Source organism: Lepisma saccharinum, chromosome 2, assembly GCF_977018435.1.
Source record: "Lepisma saccharinum chromosome 2, izLepSacc3.1, whole genome shotgun sequence".
NCBI lineage: Eukaryota > Metazoa > Arthropoda > Insecta > Zygentoma > Lepismatidae > Lepisma > Lepisma saccharinum.
Window position 1 is genome coordinate 179,347,883 of NC_139230.1, and position 20,561 is coordinate 179,368,443.

Here is a 20,561-nt window from a genome sequence, read left to right on the forward strand (position 1 = left end):
TGACGTGTAGAATTCGAGATTTCAAGAGCTTCGGGAAATTTCGATCATTCCCCGTCCCGAAAATTTTCCGACTTTGTCGGGAAATTGATAATTTTTCCCGTCCGGAATGTCGGGATTTAAAAAAAATTCCCGTCCCGATCCCTTCCCGACCCAAAAAAGTCTGTACCGCACACCCCTATGTCAGACTGATTGTTGAATCCGCCTGCGGTCCTGCACCACGCGAGTTCTGACATGTCTATGGTTCTGACTACCTGAGGTTAATTTATAAGTTTTATGCTGTTATTGAGAATTCATTCCCAGTGCATCAATGAATGAATCAATCAATCAATCAATTGTCTCTTGCAAATACAATGAATACTAGCTCATTTAATTTCTTAATATTGGTTTAATAGTTCGGAAAAATAGAGCATCGATATAAGTTCGAAAAGAATAAATACATATCCTCGTTGATGAATCATCTGGGTGTTATTCCGCCATCTTGTTTTTGGGTAAGTGCTTCTATACACATGAAAATTCAATAGTATTTTTTACGATGATTCCTGTTTATTAATTAATTTAAATTTATGCACTTGTTTGACATGAGATTTGAGACAGTGTCTAAGAGATAATTAATCTTTTTGTTAAAGTATACTGGTGAATACTTCCTAAGGAGTACATCTTTGACGTATTACAAATATATTTTTGACGAATAATGTTTACATTTGGTTTATCATGACAGATACGGATATTCTCGTTATTTCTTTTAATTTTATGCACAACGTCATTGAGATGTCCCTGCGTTGTGATTATGACAGTGCGTAGTTTTTCTATGTTTATATATCTTCTGCACTTTTATTTTGTGACAGAAGTTGAAGATTTTGTGACAAAAGATTGCCCTAGCATCCCCCCCCATAGAAACACAAATAACAATGTAACGAATTGGTAATGATTAGGGCTAGGATTTTCATGACTTAGCATATTTTTTTTGGTAAGGGTGATGTGTTCCCCAAACATATAGAAATTCATATTATGAAGAAACTAATTAACTTAAGGTACTTTTTAAGGGCATATTTGGCCATTTTTGCGTGATATAATATTTTGATGGATTTTTGGTCATATTCAGTATATTTTTGCATTTTCAAGAAATATACTGTCATTTTCGAAGTGGATTCGTTCTTACTCCCATGTTCACTCCAGAATTTTGTTTGGACTGCAACAAAATCTTTTTCATTTTTATTTGAAAATTTAGAGAAAGTATACATTGTGCATTGCAACTCAGGGCTATAAAGTGAACTAAAAATAGTACGTATGTGAAAATATCTCAGCATTTAGATATTGGTGTTTGAAACAGTCCAGTTATAAGGGCATATTTTTCAAATTATAGAGCATAGGTATGTTCTAAAATTTTGGGTCATAAGAGCATATTTTATTTTTCATATTTTGGTGATTTTTAAGTCATAGGAATCATAGCCCTAGTGATGATTATTCCTTCGTTTAAAAATGTTTTCTAAATACTGTATCTATTTCAAGTAGGGTTGCCAGATGTGTTATATTCCGCAATCTGGTTTTATGCCCTGCCGAAGTTTATATCATACATTGATTTAATATAATGTTATGAAGATATCAAATTTTATGTTGCTGTTCTGTGTGAAAGTATAAAGGCTGGAATTTACACCCCCCCCCCTTACATATATGTCCGGTATTGACAAAGGGGAATTATGGCATCCATATTTCAATGGAGCATAAGTAGGATATGAATGTTAACTGTCAAGTTGGGGATGAAATAGACTAGCTTTGCTTCATGATCAGCAGCTCATTACCATATGTAATATTTGACCTTCAGTTCCCTTATATTTAGTTTTAAGTGCATTTCCTCATGTCTTAAAGCTTCATTGTGAGAATAGGAAACGTGACTAGTTGGTGATATTTCTGTGCAAATGATGAAATGTCTTGATTGATTGATGAAATATTTATAGTCTTACTAGGGCTGAGCCAATACCGATGGCAATATCTCTGCCATTACCAGTGGTATAGTTACCGAAAAGTATCGGTTAGATTTTATTTACCTTACAGGCCGATATTTTCCCAGCACTTTGCAGGATATGCAAAAAAAAATATCCTGCGACACTTTTGCAGAATCTAGTTAGGCCCAAGTTCATTTTGTTTTATTGCGATTTCATCATGGTACGAATGCAATTTTTATATGGTTCGATTTTGATTTACAATTGTTAACACATACTGCGGAGTTTTAGCGATTACTTAAGATTTTGTTCAATATATGCTTTCGTGGTTGGGTTAGGCAGGTCAGGTTTGGTTCTCTTAGCAGTAAAATAAAAGTCCCTAAATGCATTCTATTAAGGTTCCGATTTACTTCTACATTCATTCCCACTACTCTACGATATTTACTGTCACTTGTCAACAGAGAATAAATACCTTGTCCATGGGAAGCACACATTCTTGGATAAAGTAATTTTTAAGTTTTTTTTTCAACATAAATAACCTTTTTTTCGAATCCAAACGGTGCTCATTACTTCAAGGACAATGTGACAATGATTGCCAAAATTCTAGGATAATTTGTCGTTCTGCTAGGAGGACTTGAAGAAACAATTGGAACCGTTACCTCTAGTTATCCAGGAAGTTATTTTATACTAATATTGTGTGATTAATGTTTTCTGTGATTACATAACAGGTATTTTAGCATTCTGACATAATTTGTGAATTTTTTTAAACACAACTCGGGTAAATTGATGCTTATAATTGGAGTGGGAGCGATTTTACAATACCGGGAATATCTCCATTTTGTTTGAAATTCGGCATACTCACTAAATTAGGGCTCCTAATCACGAATCTGAAGTTAAAATTTGGCGCTCACGTGTCAAACTTGCAAAATAAGAGGGCCAGTCATCGCAACCGACAATGCACAATTGCTCATTATTTATCGCAAGATTTTCTGTTTCGAATACTTAAAGTACGAAATATATATATTCTTGATATTACTACGACCCTAATTTAACTGTTTCCTAACCTAACCTTGCCTAACCTAACCACGTGCCAATGGTTCGTGGGGCTTGCTTCAATGGTCCGTGGGGCTAGCCATAATTCAGGAATTTCTATACGTGAGCGCCAAATTTTAAGTGCAGATTCGTGATTAGGAAACCCAAATTAGTAAGTATCCGAAATTTCAAACAAATTGGAGAAATTCCCTGTATTGTTAAATTATACCCTAAAATTTAACTATGTTTCCTAACCTAACCTAACCTAACCTAACCACGTGCCAATGGTTCGTGGGGCTAGTACCAATGGTCCGTGGGGCTAGCCATAATTCAGGAATTTCTATACGTGAGCGCCAAATTTTAAGTGCAGATTCGTGATTAGGAAACCCAAATTAGTAAGTATCCGGAATTTCAAACAAATAGGAGAAATTCCCTGTATTGTTAAATTATACCTTGGAGTGGAATACCCACTAATATTTATGCATATTTTAAACAAATTTTTATTTACCTTTCTGTTTTCCACACACAGGAGGTACTATGTAGAAATTTTAGCGAAAATTGCAGGCATGACCAGGACTCAACTCTTGGTTGCTTGAGTTCTTTGTAACTTAGGACCAGAACCTTTTTTTCTCACACAATGTATATTCGGTCAAAGTTGCATATGGTTTCATTTCAAACCGAACTTGGACTATATTTAAATTGATCAGAAAAAATGGTTCCGGGACTGAATTGAAATACTTTAAAAATAAAAAGGTTTTTTACAGTCCTGGACCAATTTACGCTTTCTGATTTTCTCTCCAAAACCCATATTGAATTTATTTACAATTCCTGGACCTTTAGTAACCCTGGGCTTAAATGTCCAGGAACCCATAAATTCTAATTGGTTCTATTGGGTTCCATTACAGGACCGGAAGCTTGTTTCTTGCACAATTTAAATTTGGCCCAAGTTGCATATTGTTTCATTTCAATACTGAACTTGGACCATATTTAAATTGATCCAGGAACAAATTTAAATACTTCAAAGATAAAAAGGTTTGTACTGTCCAGAACACATTTATGCTTACTGATTTTCGTTCCTGGTCCAGAATTGAATTTATTTACACTCGATTTCGCATAATTTTACAGTCGCAAACTCTCAGCAGCCCGTTGGTAAGCAGCAACCTTGCTGCTTGCAGCGAACGCGTGGGAAACTAACACTCCTGAAGTATCATATGGCGAAGGTTAGATGGTGGTGAAAGTACGGTCTCTAAACCACTAATAAAATCTATGCTTTTCGGAGCTTTTCGGCTTCTCTCGAAAACAGCCGAGCCAAGCAGAAAGCATATAAGTGTTAATACGATGTCGAAGATGAATATTTGCTTTAATATAAACAAAGAATCATTTAAATAAATTATTATAACTGTTTCAAATTCCATGTAGACAAACTGGTAATCATAACTAACTTTCACGATTTGTAAAACATGTCGATAATGACGGCGTTCAGTGGCTAAGACAAACATGGTGTCCCCGGCACTGGAGAGTGCTGGAATCTGTAGAACAGCTGGCTGTTGTCCGCCTCATGCCTCAATCATCTCAAATTATATCATGTCAAATTATACCAAATAATTTACATGATATTTATCATTAGTTTCTATAAAAAAAATTCAATAAACTGGAGTTTTTTCAACAAAACTTATGAAAAGATAGCAATGAGACTCTCTTTTAAGACCCGCAAATAGCAAAAGTGTTAAGTCCTAAATGCTATCAAACTCGAAATACTATTTTTATTAATATGATACATTGTTTTTTAAAAAAAGAACCAGCGCATTTTCTTTCATGTTGTAAAACCTATTATTCCAAAGCTTAATTAATTTTAAGCTTCAAGTCAGTTCTTTTACTCTCCTGTGAAGAATAAGTTTTACAACGAGGTTGGTAACACTTTTTCTGTCAGAGCTTTTCGAACATTTTCTATTTGCATGGGAAGAACGGGTTGTTGAAGTGAGTGTTCTCTTTTGTTTGGTGTGCATTTACCAAAACAAAGATGGATATTTCAAATTGTGTGCGGTAAGCTGCAAGTAATAGCAAGTATTTTATGAGATCAACAACGTGACCAAGAAATTTGAACTAAGAAGCATGGCCTTTGAGAGAGAAGTTGGGTGATATGTTAATTTTATTATTATTTAAAATGCCCTTTATTTCTTAGAAAAATTGGGGCAGTGGACTGTGTAATTTTTTCATTACCCCCCCTTTTTTTTTCTTCGGAGTACTGCATTGCTTGCTTTCTTCTTAAGATCACGCTTTGCCACTGTACTGCACTTATAGTGGAATGAGCCGGCCTCCTTAGTGGAGTGGTATTATGCTAGGGCTCCTGAGTTCAAATCCTGGCCTGGCCTTGGGTGTTCTTTGTGAGTGCTCGTCATCATTTTAATCATATCATTCGTCCTCATTGTTGCAATTAGCCAAAGGTGGTGGAAAAGTGACTCTAAATAACAAATCAAATCATAATGGAACAATTTTTCAAAATTGAAGAACCTGCATGTTTGGTCCATCAAGTGCCAATAGGAGTTTTTCAGAAATGTACAACCTTAGTGACAATGAAGTTCGACCAGTCACAAATATAGGAGTGCGTTGTGAAAGAAGGAGAACACATGCATATGCTGAACATATTTTATTCAGCAGGCTACATGGAACAAAGGAAAACATAAATTTCCGCTGCAACGCAGCAATGTATGGTGTCCACACAAAATAAAACATTTTCGTCCATCTACACGTGACATTGAAGTTCGACCACTGTTAGAGGGGATCCTGTTTACCATGGTGTGACGCCGCCCCGTCGGCGAATAACTGTGGCAATGCATCGGGGCATGCTGCGGAGGAGTCGTTCAAGGTATTCCACATCGATGCGGTGCCATTCCTCCTGCAGGCAGGCGATAAGAGCAGCCACTGTCGTGGGTCCCCTCTGTTGCACACGTCGCTTAAGAACACGCCACACATTCTCAATGGGCGAGAGGTCGGGACTCGATGGTGGCCATGGCAGAGTTCACACGTGATGGCGAGTCAACCATTCTCTTGTCAGCCACGCTGTATGAGGCCTGGCATTGTTGTGTTGAAAGATGAGACGCCGCCTGTGGAACAGGTGCCTTCACACTGTGGGAAGATGCCGCTCCAGTATGCATGTGCATTCACAATGCCCTCACAGACGTGTAGTGGGCCAACCCCAGATGCCGTCATGCATCCCCATACCATCACTGACGCAGGTTTCTGTACCCGACGTGCATAACATTTTGCTTCATTCTGTTCCTCCTTCCGACAAATGACTGTTTTCCGTATTTTCCCGTACACAACATTGAAAATGGATTCGTCCGTCCACAAAACCCTGTTCCACTGCCGAAATGTTCATCCCCGGTACATTCGTGCCCACCGTAGTCGATTGCCTTTGTTCAACATGGAAAGGAAGGGTTTACGTTTCGCCTTGTACACTCGGTAACCGCATCGCTGTAGGTAACGGCGAATGGTTCTGGTTGACACTTCAATGTGAAAGCGTTCTCGAGTCCACAGTCGTAATTTGGCCACAGAAACATAATTGTTGGTCTGGATATAGTGCCTAAATATCCGTAGGTCACGCACGCTCAGCAGGCGTTTTCGACCGGGGGCCTTACCTGGCTCTGTAGTACCCGTATTTTGGTGGTGTTTGGTGATGCAGTGGACGGTTGACTTGGGTAAGTTCAGTTGGCGCCCTATTTCCCGTTCACTGAGTCCATCCCGTTTTAACTCCACGACTCTTCTCCTCACGGTGTTGTCAATAGGTTTGCCCCTGGCCACGGTGACGATGCACTGCGGTTCCTCGGTGTACAGCACGCGCTTATATACGGCGGACTCCCTTATCGTGTCCGTGACGTAATGCTTCCGTCGAATGCGCCACTATCTGGAATTTTCCGTATGGGTCTGGTGCCTGGTCGAAGTTCAATGTCACGCGTATAGTTCCTCGTTTTCGTTCTTTACGTGACCTTGGGTGCAACATGATGGGATCACGATTCTTGCCTGCTCACACGCCTCCTCTTACACACATGCGTCACTTCTGCGGGTCACCCATTACACCACCTATGTCTCTGTGCATTTAATCACGTATTCCTTTCTGGTCGAACTTCATTGTCACCAAGGTTGTAGTCTGTGAGATGGCAACAAGGTTTTTCTTACATGTTATTTCCCCCCCAAGAAGTATCTACCTATTTTCAACACATTTTGCCATGGTTGTAGGAATGTGCAACTGCTGCATACTGTATTTTTTCATTGTTTGGTCTGTTGTGGTGGCCATGGTGGATACAGAGTACAAATTTTTGCATTTTTTTTTATCTTTTTAAAACTTACATTTTTGGGAGGTAAAATGTATAAATTTAACCTCCGCTAAGAGTTGTAACACCCACCCTCCTAAAAACAAATCATCTGTCTATGAGAATTAGTTTTGTTGGTATGAATTTTTGGTACATGACAGCAATTTTCAAAAGTTCGTGTCCTGAGAGGCTAACACGCAGGAGAAGTTACCACCTAAATGAACAAAAATGATCACATCTTTAAGAATTGCGAAGAAATGCACATATATGCCTAGAATTTAATCTTTGCAAAGGTATTAAAATGTCAACATCTTCCATGTACTTCACTCTTAACCCTGAAGCTTTGATTTATAAAATTCCAGACAGGTTTTTGTGCCAATGCATTCTGTGATATGGAGCCCTGGTGGTCTAGTGGGTAGGACATCTGACTGCCATGTGGGAGACCCGGGTTTTGATTCCCAGGGTGAGTAATATAAGGTCGGAATTTTCCTACCCATGTCCCCACGTAAAGGGGTTCCTGGGGTCACCCAGCCTCAGAACAATGGGTACCTGGGGGTTAAAGGCAGGCAGAGCATGGTGCTGATCAGATCACCTCTAAAATGGCCGAGATCGAGAATGTTTGTGGCCCTATCATCTAAATGTGCCTTGATGGTACAGTGATATATGCATGGGGAACTTTACCTTACCATGCTGTGATATAGGACATGGGGCATTGTTTTGAAGGTGAATTCGGGAACATACTGTAGCTCAGTGGCTTGGATATTGTTCCAAAGATTGTTGTTTGTACATGCGCTTTAATTGATTATTGTCATGGCTATATGATGCAGTTGTAAGTTCGTCATTTTTTTTGTGGAAAAAATATGAATTTTTAAAATTGTTCCATGTACCTAGTCTGGCCATAAATACTGTTACACACTATTTTGTGAATAAATTTAATATGATTTCAGATTTTTAAATGTTCTTTTAGTATGTTACATATATTACACACAAATAGCACCAATCAGTTTTCAAAATGTACACTTTATGCCCTCACACAGGCTCGAAGTCTCCCTGGCCAGGCGTCTATTGCAGCACAGATGGTCTTGATAGGAAAGTCCGCCTCTGCTGCTATCAAGGGGCACTTTTAACTTATAGGGTGCCTCTTCTTTCAGACAGTCCCCTCTAGCTCTGGGCACAGTTTGTAGTCCAAGGTACTGAGATCATGGCTATCAGATGGCCAATCAAAAGTGGAGATGAAATTGAGTACACTGGTCTCCAGTCACCATCGCGTCATCCTTGCCTTATGAGCTGGGGCAGAATATTTCTTGAACAACATTGTTTGGTTCAACAGTGTTACGAGAGGGTCCAGGACACGTTCCACATACATTTTTGCATGGCTTTTAAGCCCTTTTTGTCAAAAATTAGGCCTGGTAGAACTCTCATAGCTCACCCCCCCCCCCCCCCACTAAACCATGACTGAGGAGGGCTGGTGGCATCTCTGATTTTTGGGAACTCTCTCACAAACATCTCGAGAGTTTGAAGCATTTTGGTGGTTAAAACTTTATTCAATTGTGAACAATTTCTTATCAGTGAAGAGACTCCTGCAATGTCCATTGGCAACATACTGTTGCAGGAACCATCTTGATTTCAGTTCCCTCTGCTTCCTCACTTGTGGCATCAGGAAATTTCCAATACTCCACCGGTAAGCTCCAACTGCAAGGTCTTCAGTAAGTACCCTGAACATTTTTGTGAAATGTTCAGCTCCTGTGCCATTATCACTTTCTTCCGGATGGGATTTCGGTGGATGTGAGGGATCACTGCTTTAACAGCCGCAGCTGTTCATATGGTGTGAAGTCGACCAACTCTTGGGCGATCTTTCATGCTAACAGTATCAGCGAATCTCTGGATTGTCTGATACACAAACCTTTTGCTGATCTTCGGGATTTTTAGGGGCTGGAAAATGTCAGTGAGCGACTTCCCAACCACATGCAGAGCAATTACGGCTACTCTGTTTTCATATTCTCCCCACTCCATGTTAAGCACAAGAAGATACACGCTTGTTCTTTCACAGATGAACACACAATGGTCAAATGTGAACTCCAGCACAAGCATGGTTCATGAGCCTGGCTACCAAATGTACAGTCCAAGCCAAAAGTTTGTAAAGTTGAAAGTCACTGGTCTGTGCTAGTTTTGTTGTCTGCTATTCAAGCTTGCTATGAAAAACTAAATATGCTGACCAAGGCAGTAATTTATTTTATTAAAAAACATAAACTAACGTAACGTTTCAACCTTCTAGCAAGGTCTTCTTCAGACTCTGTATCAAGTACAAAAGTCTTGACTTGACTTGACTTTTGTACTTGATACAGAGTCTGAAGAAGACCTTGCTAGAAGGTTGAAACGTTACGTTAGTTTATGTTTTTTAATAAAATAAATTACTGCCTTGGTCAGCATATTTAGTTTTTCATAATCATGGAAACAAGGCTTAATGGAGTTATAAGCTTGCTATGTATCAAAATTAACATGTGCAAAATAAGAATAAGATAGAAGTATGATATTCATTAATTTCATCTTATGAACCCTTGAAGGATATTGTTATACTCTGTCCTGGGAATTTCTGGAGTAAGCGAAAACAAGTGTCTGTGGAAGTGGTGTCTTGATAGGGCTCATCCTATGAACTTGTGAGAGAAGTGTGTGTATCTAACAGTCATTTGCAGCATCACACACAGCTTTGCTCCACCCACTCACTTTCTTCCTTTCTCCTTTGTTATGTGCGGCTGTGCTCTACAGATTTTAGAGACTGAGTATAGATTTGGTGGGGGGGTGTTTGCTTAAAGCTTAGGGGATGCTCAATATTTAGCATGGTGTAAATGAGGGACATTTGGGGTGATGCTTTATGTAAGATTACCTGGTTGTGAATGCCTCTCCAATGGCATAGTGAAAATGTCATCACCTTGTAATCAAGTAGTCCTGGTGGAGGTACGCTGTGGTTTGGATCCCACTTTAAACTGTACATCCAGTTCCGATTACCTACCTGTGCTGAAAAAAAACAAACATAGTATCCTACTGCACTGTCACACCAATCCACACACTGCTCATCATTCATTCTTGCTAATTCTCACAATTAGCCAAATGTGGCAGGAAATTAACCCTATATAAGAGAAATACTAAATGAACCATTCATTCTCATTGTCATGAGTAGTGAGAGTGACAGAAAATAGACTTACAAGTAGGTAAATGTGCAAAATATATACAGGTGGCCATGGTGGCTCAGTCGGTAATGCATCTGACTACCATGCTAAAGGTCCCGATTTCGATCCCCGGCCGGTTCAAATCTGGGAACTTTTCTAATGGTGGAATCTGCCCCAGCGTCGAATAACATGGGTACCTGGGGGAAACCCTGGGGGGTAAAGGCGGTCAGGGGTGTGATGCTGATCACATCACCCCCACTCACGACCGGATCAATAAAGTGTCGGGCGTTACCCCCACACCCCCTATACGCCTTCATGGCGTGGTGCTATGCACAGGGGAACACTTTACTTAACTTTATATACATATGGTTATCAAAATAATTGCCGACCATGCTTAATTGCATTGTTGTTTTTAAGTCCACTTTGTGCACAGAAATGCTAATCGGGACTAGACCTACAATTTGAAGTGGGATCCGAACCACTATGTGCCTCCACTGGGTACTGAACCTTTGACCCCTTGATTACAAGGTGACAACGCTACCACTCCACCATCGGAGAGACCCATGCATAATAAGTCATGGGAACAGCTTTAGCCCATCGTACAGCCTCAAGTTGTCGCAGAATGCATGCATACAACTTGTGAATTGTTGCCAGATGAAGTTTGTACCATTCATCATACAATGAAGCACTCAGTTCTACCAGCGATGATGGGGGAGAATTTATGCATCGGACTCTGCTCTAAAATGGACTACAGATGTTGGATTACGTTCAGGTCAGGAGACTGGGCAGGCGAGGTGAGGTGTTGAAGTTCATTTGGATGTTCGTCAAACCATGCCTGAACAGAGCCAGCAGGGTGAATTTGGGCATTGTCATCTTGGAAGATGGCATCTGTGTTAGGGAACAACATCTGTACCTCATCCGGTGAGAGTAATTGGACCAATGGAATACCATTCCAACGGTCCGGTCCACCAACACAGAGCCACCTCCATGTCTAATGGTTGGATAGAGGCAGTCTGCCGCATAAGCCCCTTGTGCATTTGCCATACATAAACCTGACCTGTTGTGGGAGACAAGGTTACAAATTACTCTCGTCCAATCATCTTTGGTCCATGTTGCATGATCTCGGCACCATTTGCGTCATGCTAACATGTTCTTGGTGATGATCAAGATCCCGTGAATGTTCAGTTTGTGCAGCTTGCGTCAGACTGTGAGTGTAGAAAAGGTTGTTCGAGATGCTGATTGTGTTCGGGCGTCACTTGTGTCACATTAGCTCGACAGTTCTTTGAGACATTCTGGAATGTTCAGCAGTCCGGATCATGGAGGATGGGTTTTCATTCACTATTACTCTTCACTGATGATGTGTTGCCAAGAGTTGTGTATGGCATCAACTTGGACACTTGCTCATGATACACCTAACACACTGGCCGTCTTCATTACACTTGTGGCAACTAACTGTGCTCCAACAGTCTGCATGAATACATACTACACTGCCTATGGTACTGCTGACTACCATCCTTCATCACAATAATAAATGCGGGTCTCAGCGTATAACTGATCAGTGTTGCTGCATATAGGTGTTTCCGTTATTTTGATAACCGTAACTAAAGAATAATTTTGTTTACTGCAGGAAATTTAATAATTCTTACTTTTTACAATATCATGAATATATTGAGGATATACCTGAGTGTTCTAAATTTATTGGAATTTTAAAATTTGTAAACAAAATATTATGACAAATATAATTGTAATTCCAGAAAATGTGGTCTATCTATTGTTCTTGTAATTTTATTTTCTTGCCGGTCAGCTGATACATGCTGACAATGAAAATTGTTCTTCACATTGCTGGCCCCAGTGGTGGAGCTGTTAGCACATCGCACTGTGATGCCAGGGGTCCCGGGTTTGAATCCTGGCCTGGGCATGAATATTTGTGTGAGTGTCCAGTCATCATACCATCATTCATCCCCATCTTCGCAAATTAGCCAAAAGTGGCACAAGAAGTGAAGTAAAATAAAGCAAATCAAATCAGTCAATGATCTTCACGTTTCGTCAGTGTGTTGATCGCTCTCTGTGACAGAGTAGCTACAACAGAGCGTTACGGCACCAGGCATCCCAGGTTCAAATCCCATCCTGGGCATAGGTGTTCTTTATGAGTGTCCCTTTCTCACTTGCATCATGTCATTATTAGAATTAGAAGTGGTCGGAAAAAATGCTTTTTTGGGGGGAAAAAATAAGTTTTTTTTTCTTTTTTGGTTGTGCTTTTCTCGGCTTTTTCACAAAAGTGTCTCAAATCAATGAAAATACAGGAGTTGTCAGTTTTTTTCATGTTCCATGGTTTTCGTTTATCTCCCTACTGTAAAATAGACACTCATTTCTAAATATAAAATACAATTTACAATATGAAATTTGTAGCTAGACATAAACAGGGTAGGGCCCTTCCCTTGCAAAGGCCAAGCTTCAAAAACACTATAATGGAACATGTAACTTTTGACATTTGAAATGATATTTGTAAAGCGGTATGAGTAGGGAGACAAATTTATGGTAAATAAAAACTGAGGAGAGCGGTAAATAAAATGTTAGATCAGCGGTATATACCAGCAGTGGAAAAAAGAAAAATTGGCACACACTTTTTCATCATGAGAGGAAACAACTTACAAAAGAGCTATAAATTGATAAACTACTTCATTTTTATATACTGTACACATACACAAGTACTTAGATTTCAACTGTAATTGCCAATAGCGGCGATTGGGTGGGGCAAGAATAGTTTACTTTTCTTGCTAGACAGGGCTTAGTATTTAGAAACCATAGTGCAGGGGCAAAGAAAGTAGGGACCCCCCCCCCCCCCCCGAATCGCCGCCACTGGTAAAAAGAAGAATTTCAGTTAACCACAGTTCTAAGTCTCGCTGTGCATATATATATTTTTTACTCTTCCACATTCACCTGTGAGTGGAAGAAATATTTCCAATTCATAAGAAAGTTTTTCGCATAGACTTCCAATACAAAAGGTAAAACCCTACTTCGTTTTCAGGGGGAAAGTGAACCGCACCAGTGACGCCAGTTTGCAGGTGCTGACCTATATAAAAAAAAGGGTGTTCGACTGGTCTCCCTTTTCGCACAACGTGTGGACAACCTTGCATTCTGACGAGAAATGCCTACGTTGTTAGGATTGCTTCTTTTAGCATAAATACACTGTAAATGTACTATTTATGCTATTATGCTAAAAGAACTAAACCTAACAACTTAGGTATTTAGCCTAACAGTAAAAGTATTCTCAGGTGACGTCAGAACGCAACGTTGTCCTTGCATTGTGTGATAAGGGAGACCTGTGTGGAATTGGAAGTTCCAAGGTTTGTTTACGTTTTGGACTTTCGGGTGTGTGATTCATTCTCCGAGTGAGAGGGAGACAGACATTCTTATCTTGATGTGCAGGAACAGACTAATCTTATCGCTGCTACAGCTAGCTAGTTCAATGAAACTGGAAGTTGAGTAGACATTCGGGGGAAGGAAGGAATGCAGCTTGACAGAGAGCGAAGTTTTCGAACTAAGATTATGTGCATGGGAAATCCCAATTTGCAGCATCTTCCTGATGTGATCGAAGATAAAACGTTTTTCAGCTGCAAGTGGTAGGAAACTTGAGGCAAACGTTTTGTTACAAATCGACAGTTTGCGCGCACAACCTTGATTGTCGGTTTTTGCATGTTTTCTACTTAATTTGATGATATTTCACAGTTATTTCATGAAAAAGAGTTCATTTCGTGGAAAAGCACACATTTCGCATAACTTCGTGAATAAAACGCATGCATATTTCATCATTGGTGGTGTAGTTACGTGCAGAATGTTCAAAATTGCATCTTTTTTTCACATTAAGCGATTTCGCGCATCGCAAAAATTCAATGTCCCTAGGTATTAGCTTCACAGACAAATAACCACACTCATTGTTTCAGTTAGTACTATTTGTCTCTAAAATACCCCTTATATGTGATCTATAATATGGGACAGTCAGCAGTAACTTTGTAGGACAACGTGATGCATTTGTGTTGCAGAAATAAGTTACCAGCATGCATATTAGATAGATCAAACAATGATCTCAGTGATGTGCTCTACTGGGCACTGGAAAGAATGCTATGCTTGGACCTGATTGTGACTTGAGTGCTGACAATCTCGCCACTGAATGGTCCAGGTTTGAATTCTGACTTGGGCATGAGTGATACTTTGTTAGTATCCCTTCATCGGTTTAATCTAATCTATTTTTCATTTTTGCAGTTAACCTAGAGAGGCAGGAAAGGAACATATAAGAACTACATATACAAATTAATGGGGGTGGGGGAGCAGCAGAAATTGTAGCATACCCTCTCTCACTAAAGTAGAATGGGGAGAAAGGTATAATCATTTTAGATGCCATTTTAATATTACTTAACTCTGCATTTAAAATTCTGCAGTAGTATTCTGATTCTGAAGTGATCAAAGAAGGTAGTAGTTATCAAGAAAATTAATATAACTGTATTTGTAAGAGAGCACCTTGAAAACATCCCTGTTTCAACCCTCCCCTCCCCCCATCTACATCTTGCAATACAAATACACTCTATTGACCTGTGCTTAGAATTAGAACATTCTGGCTTGAAGTAATGGGCTTGAGTGGATATGAATATTTCTTAATCGTGTGTTTTGATGGTCCACAAGTGAAAGAAATTTCATTTTGAGAACTTACACAAAAATACTGTTTTTAAAACTTTACTGTCCTTAGCTAAGAAATATGTGAATGGGATAAGTCAGTGTATTATTGCCTAGTTTTAAAATTGCTTATAAGGAAAGCTGTATATACATTTTAATAATGGTATAAAACGGAGATATTTTCACTTCACCTTATGCTGTGAGTCAAGAATTGATTTATTAATATGGTGCTTTTTGTGAAACATTCTAGGGTTATGCTTATCCTGCTTTGTGCTTTATCCTGCTTCTACAGAATATTTGTCTTACATGGGGATTTTGCAGAAGACTATCACAGCACTGCTCTTAGAAAGAAGTTGGACCCTGTGAGAAAAGGCTTTACTGTTTTAAGTGCACAATTATAGCTTTATTTCTATTCTATGTTCTGTTTCCATATAATATTCTCTGATTGATTCAGAAATTATGTAATGCACAACATTTTCTTGTTTGTTAGTATATTACAGATTATAAAAATCTTGATTTGTAGATGATTTAGAAATGTTTCCTAGTTGATTAATAAAGACCCGTTTGTTTCAGTATGATTTGTTTATTTTTTATATTTTCTTTGAATGTTACTTTACTGTTGGTAAATTGTATATTTGTTTATCAAGTTAATTGAGATCATGAGAGAGAAAGATGATAATTGTGAGATGGATGAAAGAGGACACAATGATCCCTGTCTTGTCTGGGATTCAAAGCCAGAATACTATGTTGTAGAGTACAGTATTGTACATCTTTGCAGAGGCAATCTTGTTTCTGTTGTAAAAACTGTATTTTTGAATATGTTCTTCTGTAGTGCACACTCTTTCTTCTTACGTTTGTATTGCTTGATTTATTTTTTATTTATTTATTTTTATTTTGCTTGACTTATTGCACAATGCTTTTGTGTTATCAGTATATGCCTTCACAGAAAAGAAAATGGGTTAGAATTCTCTCATATATTGAATTGCTTTGGACTATCATTTAAATAGTTCAAAATGGAGAAAAATATTTTTATGGTGTGTTATTTTGTCCTTTCAACAGAAATTTTCATGTGTGTTTCTGTGTACAGATATGTGTGCATTGAAACTTCATTGTTGTATTGAATTTCGCACATTGTTTTAAGGTTTTTGTGTCACTATTTTAGCATGATCGATATTTTAAAGACAGCTTTGTAATAGTAGTGGCATTAATTAGCAATGTTGTATAAGCCTCCCGATCTCGACATCGAGGTTCTGGATTTGAGTCTCAACCTAGGCATGGGTGTTTTTTCGTTAGTGTCCCCTTCATCAGTTTCATGTAATCATCATTCATTCTCATTGCCCCAATTAGTCCAAAGAGGCAGAAAATCAACATCAAACACAAAAAATATATATTCAACACGAAGCATCTAATTTTGTACTGATTACTTTTATTGAAAGTTAAAATTTTATGAAGATGAGTTGCATTCTCATTAATTTCGTATTTTTTTCATCACTGTGATGAAAAATAATGATATTTCAATTTTGTATTCAGTAATCTGATGATTTTATGCTTTCAACACAAATATTCTGCCTCTTTGCAGTGTTGGAAAATATTGTATATTTTTAAAAAAGAACTGAAAAAGTTTTTTTAAATACTTTAAACAAGTTTTCTTAATGACCAACAAGAACACTTGAAACAAAGACACCAGTTTAAAATAAACATCAAGATAATGCAATTTTGAATTAAATTGTGGTTTGCTCTTAAATGTAATCTTTATTCACACAAAGAATCTTTGAGAAATTCAATTTGGAAATGTTCATATTTTAAAATTAATAATAGGGGATATACTGATGGGAAAGCTTAGTGTTCCAATAGCTTATAGTATAAACTTTATTTATACTGATCAGATATGAACATTTTGTGAGAATCTGAATATTGCTCCGACTTCTTCAATGTATGTGGCAATGACTGTGATCCATTTTTCAAAGGAAACTGCAATTTTACTGATATGCTATTATATACTGACCAATCAGTCCGTTCCCTAAAAATCACATACCCAAATGATATTAAATTTATATGTTTAGAATACGTTTAAAAATGTTGACATCGGTCCTGTTATTTATGCGTAAACATGCATAGGGAGCTAAGTCAAAAGAATCAGATGGATTTTTTTATGGGCTTTATGCAAGTTCTTGTCACTGAATATATTCACCAGAAGTACAGTGTTCATTCCTTTAATTCATCAGTTAATATAGGTGATGAATCTGCTGTTAAAAACACCAGGGGTCCCGGGTTCGAATCCTGGCCTGGGCATGGATGTTTGTGAGCATCCATTCATTATGTCATCACTCATCCCCATCTTTGCAAATTAGCCAAAAGTGGCACAAAAAGGAAAGTAAAATAAGACAATCAATCAATCTGCTGTTAAACAATGAAAAAAATTGAATATTGTTTGGAGTTTTTTTAATTTATCAATGTAAAAACATGTTCCATGGTCATGTCAGACCAGTTTTGATACTTGATAACTTGGATTTTGAAAAAATAAAATACTTTTTTGATTCATGAGAATTCTCAGATTGTTTACTTGCAAAATATAGTATCATCAAGTTTTTTTATGCACACACACTTTTAGTATCCTCTTGTGCCACATGCTGGTCCCAGGCTCAATACCTGGTGGAGGCACACCATCATTCGGACCCCAATTTAAGCTGTAAGTCAAGTCCTGATTATCCTATCTGTGCATAAGGTCGACATAAAAAATTAACTTCAAGTTGAACACTACATGGGTAGATCATGCTCTTACCTGTTCATGTGAAGTAATATAGATGAAAATTGAACATACAAAAACTCGGATGGTTTTCACCTGCATTGGCAAGGGGGAAATGGGAGAATAGTAAAAGCATATTTTCTTTTTTACTTTCTTAATGTATCCCTTGATGATGATGGTAAGAAACCTTCAAAATGGTGGGCTTTTTTAGTGTGTTATTTTGCATAGTCATATTTTTTATTCATGGACATCAACAAGTAAGTGCATGTATTTTCTTGAGAACAAATGACATTAGAAAGGAAAGATAAACTCATCTTATTGGTTCAATTAATAATTTTGACACTTTCGACTGCATGTTCAAAGTCTTAGATATAATTTAAGGAAAGAAATTGCTCCCATTAGGTATAATTAGCCAGCCATTCAATCTTGAATAATTTAGAGTCTGACATTTAAAAGCAATTGCACAAAAATGAATGTGTCCATACAGTTAGTGCATGTATTTCTTTGCTGATGTCCAGGCGAAGATCCCTGCTGAAGGTAAGTGGCACAGTTGTCAAATGAATCCACTGTTTATGATTATGAGAATCCATTTGTGTCAAGAAAACCTGCAAATCTAAATGTGTGCTTTTTGATTCAATGTCATGTATATGTTTTTTAAACTCTATAACAAAAGTGAATCCCAGGGATAGTCAGTAGGTCAGTATTTTTCATCTACATAACTGCAATCTCCTTTTTTGTTGTTTTTGTTACTACATATTGAAAGGGGTGGGATACATGACAGGATAATTATAGATAAGATGTTAAATTTATTATGTCTCCTAACCAAGTAGTAATCATAATTGTACTGACAAAGTAGCCCAGTTATGAAAGTGGTTCTTGAACATGGGCTTTCATTATGAGAGCCTCTCCTACCTGTTAGCATCTTATGTATGAGTATAAGGCATGCAGTTTCAAATTTGGCATGAAGTACAAGAACAACATAGCTTAAGAACCAACTATCATAGGGAAACAACCCACCATGTGGGTGCCCATGCAACTTATAGATGTTATTGAGTGGATCCTATGCTGACGTAAAGTGTAATGAACAAGATTCACATGGCTGGAGGTTGGAGTGAAGACCAGCCAATTGGGCAGAGAATGGTAAATAAATATATTACAGCATGCCAACATGAACTGCCAACAAATTTGCTTTGAATAATATTTGGTTAATGATCCTTGCTGATTATGGATTGGAGATTATAGGGGTTCATAGGGTAGAATTCCACTTTAAACCATAAGCTTAGTCCCAATTAGCCTATCTATGCACATGAACAAATCAAAACTTTGAACATAGATGTGTTCTGGTTAGCAATTTCTTAGAAGCTCTCTTTCTTCTTGAAGATATATCACACAAATTGCACAATATTTTAAGCAATGAATGTGTAATTGGGATTGGATTTATATGGGTGCTATTTCAGCTTAAGAATGAATCAAGGAACTTGTTTTTATAAGCATTTTAGGCACACATGGTAATTGGGACTGAAGCTACAGTTGAAAGGGATTTGAACCACTGAAATGAACCTCCACAGGAAAGATAATCAACCCCTTCTATAAATATAGGAAATAAAAAAATCGCCAACACTGTGGTCAAATTTAATCCTTGCCTCTTTGAAAATTTGCTAGAAATGCCTAAGAAAAATAGCCCCAGACATTCCAGTAGCATACTGATTGAAGTTGTGGGCATGAGATGTTACAAGCTGACTCACAAAGTGTCATTTATTGTTGTATTACTGGTGATGCATACAGTGCATGTAAAAGAAAACCAGGTAAGTTGAGTGAATAAATTTTCCAGCTAATAAAAACTAAAATGCTGACAAAGGCAAAATTTATTGAAAAGTAGACACTACAAACATAATGTTTCAACACACTAAAAGGGTCTTCTTCAGACAAAGATTCACAATAAAATTCACAAAACAATTAAAAGCAGATGATATGCGGAAACCAGATCAGAAGTTGACTCTTTTATATCCCATCAGGGATGTGAGAGCTCTCTCAACTGAAACTTGCGACCTAAGTGGAACTTGAAGAAAATACAGTTGGGCCAGATTTTTGATCATGTGGTGTATCAGGCCCGCAAGTCCCTACCCATAATATTTTATTTGAAAATAATAAATGGGGGAGGGGGGGTTAATTTGTGACCTCTTGGTAAGGCATCCAAAAGTCAAACTCACTTCCACATAGTACACCCCTAACTGCTTCTTGCCGGCCAACGAGGCTATTGCGTGTAGACCAGACCTATGGCCAGCCAGTGTAATCCCCTGTAGTGCTGTGTTGTCCTGTGTCCATCTATGTGCTGCATGCCCCTTTACAGCCTCAGCTTTTAGCCGATGTAAGAAGATATAGTTTAGATGAGTTTTAGTTCTTGTTCAGTAGCAAATAAATGAATTAGTTTTAAAACTTGAGTGAGGCAGTGTTTAACAGACATTTCATTTTTTGTTAGGGCTTGTCCTTAATTTTGTTTTAGTTAAGGGGCCCCCATATTGTGTGATGGGCCAAAATAGCCTCCGTGCTGAAGTGCCCACAACATAAAAATCAAACAATCAATAATCAATGTTATGTCAAATGTTACAAGTACCCATAGCTACTATGCCCATTCACAGAGATTGTTCTTAACAACTGCAATGGAATATTCACAAATATGTATGTTCCTAGTTGT

General features: G+C 38.0%; 1 protein-coding gene across 2 annotated transcripts in view; it reads left to right on the forward strand.

Moving 5' to 3' along the window:
* Positions 1-466: 466 nt before the first annotated feature.
* Cadps (calcium-dependent secretion activator 1) overlaps positions 467-20,561 on the forward strand; it is a 462,589-nt gene continuing 442,494 nt past the window's right edge. Inside the window, exon 1 of one of the 2 annotated variants that reach the window (XM_083117745.1) lies at positions 467-488. The gene's annotated coding sequence lies outside the window, so the exon portion shown is untranslated. Of the gene's footprint in view, positions 489-7,641; positions 7,746-20,561 lie in introns of those variants that run through there. The other variant, XM_083117744.1, reaches the window with a different exon arrangement.